This window comes from Cynoglossus semilaevis, unplaced genomic scaffold, assembly GCF_000523025.1.
Source record: "Cynoglossus semilaevis isolate Cse_v1.0 unplaced genomic scaffold, Cse_v1.0 scaffold2167, whole genome shotgun sequence".
In the NCBI taxonomy this organism is placed as follows: Eukaryota; Metazoa; Chordata; class Actinopteri; order Pleuronectiformes; family Cynoglossidae; genus Cynoglossus; species Cynoglossus semilaevis.
The window spans coordinates 19,745-24,028 of record NW_007585179.1 but is presented as its reverse complement, the minus strand read 5'-3'; positions in this window follow the sequence as shown (position 1 = coordinate 24,028).

Sequence of the window (4,284 nt, the reverse complement as noted above, 5' to 3'; positions counted from 1 at the left end):
GGATGTGCTGGTAGACCTGCGGGACTCATTGGTTAGTCTTTCGGGGAATCTTTAACTTGAAATAACCAGTCAGGACAGTCCTGTCACCTGGGCTGTCGTTCGTCTGCAGTTTGGACAGCAGCTCCGAGATGGACTTCTTCTGGGCCTGAGCGATGTAGCTGAGGTTCTCGGAGTCCAACAGAGACAGAAAGGACTGGAGGTCGCTGATGAGTCTGGGCAGAACTACGATCGAAAAAGTCAAAGTTTGAGTGACAGTTTAAAACATGAATCATTTGAATACAATTACAGTATATCGCAATATCTCATATCTGTACCCCTGTATCGTGATACGTATCCTATCACCAGATTCTTGCCCATACACAACCCGAATCAATACTACTACAGTACTACTACAAAGAACAGTAAAGCAACAAGCCACGAAGGTTCAGGCTCAGTTTGGGTTTCTGTCACAGACGCTGTGACCTTCACGCGTACAGCGATGTGACAGCGAAGTGACGGCTCACGCTGCTAATGTTTAACAAGGGAACAAAGAAGCCGTTGTCGTCGGCGTTGTTGCGTCATGTTTAAAACTCAAGGTCTCTGCGCAAAACTGTTAAACAGGAAGTGCGACGGGGGAAAAAAACATGTCACTGGAGGTGCATTTACTCAGCTGTTATAAACCTAAGATGGCATTTAAACACTTTTATTTATTTGTGTAATTTATCGTTATCTCATTAATTAAAAAAAATATCATTGATCTTAAGGAAATTTAGAAAATGCTTCAAAAATAGTTTTGGGGATAAACGGCTGTATGTGAAAGGGAAAGTCACTAGATGGCAGCATTGCAGCTCATTTATTTAATCGATTTTAATAATCAGGGGATTTTATGCGGAATGCTGGTGCCAGCAACTACAGTGGTTTGTACACATAAACAAATGAATATTACCAGGTGTAAACTGGTATCGGTTGATGTTGAAATCGGAAATTAAGTGTTCGGAAAATATCAGCATATCATATCGGCAAAAAGTTAATATCGGACATCCCTAGTCTTTGGTGATCTTTGCTCTGTACGCCAAGAGCACTATGCACCCTTCCACTAGGCAGTGTGTTAAGACGAAAATTCATAAAAATGATGAATGTACTTTATCTTCACTGTACGTGTAAAATGGTTGCATTCCCATCACTCTATAAAATAGATATCGACAGAGACAGGACCCGCTGTCGCCTGTCGTCGCGCTAGTCAAGGACTTGAGGCTGTGTCGATTACCATCAGAAGGAGGTGAAATGTAAAAAATGCAGAATGAAAAAAAAAATGCAAACAGACAAGAGACTGTGTGAAGCTTCATTCATGCAAACAGACTGAGTCCATTCACTCGCGCAGCTGAGTGGGAACCAGAGGTTAAACATTTCCCATTAACTCTGTGCTGCTGATTTTAAAGACTGGACATTGTAACACTGGAGGCTGCTGCTGTTTTCAAATGTACATAACTCACACCCCCACACCACAGCCGTCAACAACAACAACAACAACAGCAGCATGGTCAACAGTGAAAAGAAAGCCTGCTGCTTGACTCACGGACAGAGGACACCTTTATCTGACCATCTACATCACTTCCTGTCAGAGACTTTGATGTTGACGACAACATCCCCAGAGTGAATAAACTCCACTGTGTTTGTGGAAAACAGAACATAAATGAAGAGACATTAAATAAAAAAACAAATTCAAGTGGGAAAAAATTAGTCTTGGAGTCGTTTTCACTATAAGTTTTAGGTGATTTTTTAAAAAAAAGGCCTTAAAATGTAATAAAACGCCGTTTAACAACATTTTCGAAAAAATGATTATGATACTGATTTTTAAAAAATCTATTTTACTCTTAACTTATGACGGTGTAGCAAAAAATGGCGCTATTAGCATAAATTAGCCTTAACAACAACAGTTTTTTTTTTTAAAAAAGGCTTTAAAATTTAATAAAACGCTGTTCAAACAACGTTTTTGTTAGACTGATCATGATACTGATTTTTTTAAATCAATTCTACGCTTAACTTATGACAGTGTAGCCAAAAAAATGGCGCTATTAACATAAATTAGCCTTAACAACAACAGGCAATACAATCGAAAATACATATCTCTCTACCTTGTTGTTTTCTTATGTGTCAAGGCTACGGCACAGTGTCCACTTTATACGAGGAGCGCACACCATATATTCCTTTTTTTTTTTTTACATTTTCGAACCGCTAATTAATATTTCGTTCCGTAAACGTTTGAATTGCTAAAGGCTGCAACTGACGTTCGGTGTGACGTCATGTAAATCCAGTGGCTGCTAGGAAAGTAGGACCGGCTGTTACCTCAGTCAATCACCTACTCACCCATCACTGTATCAATCCGCCCTCTCCTGCTCCCGCGACAGGAAAACGTCGATTGGGGAATTTAAAAAAAAGAGTTAAAGTACAGATTTGGACTTGAAATTGTAAACGTAGTAAAAAGCTGACACTGATAAATGAGGATGGAGAAACAACACGTAATTGTCATTATATCTAGATTTACCACAACGTGGATCTACTTTGTGACGTTCGAACAGGTCTTTGTCCGACATTTTGTTGATTAGGACCTGATTCGTCGATTTCAAGTTAGACACCTCTCCTGATTTACGGTATATATTCTGTTTAATTACGAAGAATAGTGACGAAAACCACACCGAAATACAAGCGAACATGTCTGACAAACTGAAAGTTTAAGTATTTGTAAACCCACCAATCGTGAACTTTAGACCAACAAAGCTAAAAGAAAGTAAAAACATCTCTCTCTTTCTTTCGCCCTCTCTCTTTTATTTTCGTTTTCTCTCACTGTGTGTTTTAGCGATATAAGCTACTTTACCATAAAACCCAAACCCTCAAATTAGACGAAAGATGGCATTTCAGTGTGTTTTGGTGTGTGTTTTAGTGCGTGTGTGTGTTGCAGGGTGTGTACGCAGCTTTTCCTTTCATCTTCTTGTTAAATTTAGGACCGAAGCAGAAACGTTGACATCACCGAAGTTCAAGTTTGTACACTCGTAGCTGCGCGGGTTTTCATTCATTCTTCTCACAGTCACAGTCCTACAGCTGTTGAAAGGCCGATAAACAAAATGACAGGCTAGCGCTGCGTGTTAGCCCAAGACAATTACTCCGAGAACATACACGTTGACATTCACACCACATGAACACGTTTCATTAAAAAAAAAAACATTTTTCTACATATAAAGACAAATAACCATTCATGCTCAGTTCACGAAGTCAGTTAGCGGTTCAAAGCTAGTTAGCACCATGTTACCAGTAATATATTTCATTCATATGTTTATCCAAAAATATACTGGACACAAAATACTCAGTGAAGACAGCGTCACAGCTAGCTCAGACGTCACCATGATAACGTAATGCTAAAACATGGCTCTTTACTAACTAGTACACAGACCAGTAACTAGTACGGGTTCAGACGTCGCAAGAAACAACGTTTTTGTGGTCAAAGTTTAACAAAATTAATTTACTTTAACTTCCTGTTAATGGTGCTGTTAGTAATGTTTACATTTTAAAAATTTTAAATTGGACGAAAGTAGTAAAAATAACTAGTAAGTTAGTCATTAGGAAAAATGTGATGTCTTCCGATTCAAAGCAGATTGTGTCATATATATAACATTTAGGAGGAAGTGATGAAAAATGTTCAAACTGCTGACTTTAATTTGTGTTAAATAATAATGTTGTTTAAGAAAAAGTTAAAAATCAGGAAGTTGAAAATCTGATAAAATAAGACCAGAGCAAACAAACATGAAAGACCACCCCCCATTCCCTCCACATCCCCCCGGACACACAGTCTAAACAGTCTATTAGCGCCGTCTCCTGAGAGCACTAGCAGGAGATGATGATGAGGAGGAGGAGGACGAGACAGAGGAGGTGGAGGACGAAGACAAGCGGTTGTTTCCGATTGTTAACATACCATCGGACTGATAAAACACACGGTCTGTACAGCCGATGCTAACAGATGAGTGCGTTAACGGTAAAAATAAAAAATAAAAAAATTTAATAAACCTGAAAAACTGAAATTTTTCCAGATATTTTTTGGTCCGGTATTTTCAATGTGTTTTTATTTTAAAATACATAAAGAGCGACAATTCATTTTTCCCGCTTTTTTGCTTTTCAAAAAATGAAATTGAACTAATTATGATTACGATAAACAAAAATACAGAAAATACACTTTGCCGCCAAATGTGTCCAAGGACACACTGGCGTACAACCCCGAAATCTTCTGATCAGGAATGAAGCTGGCCTACAGGT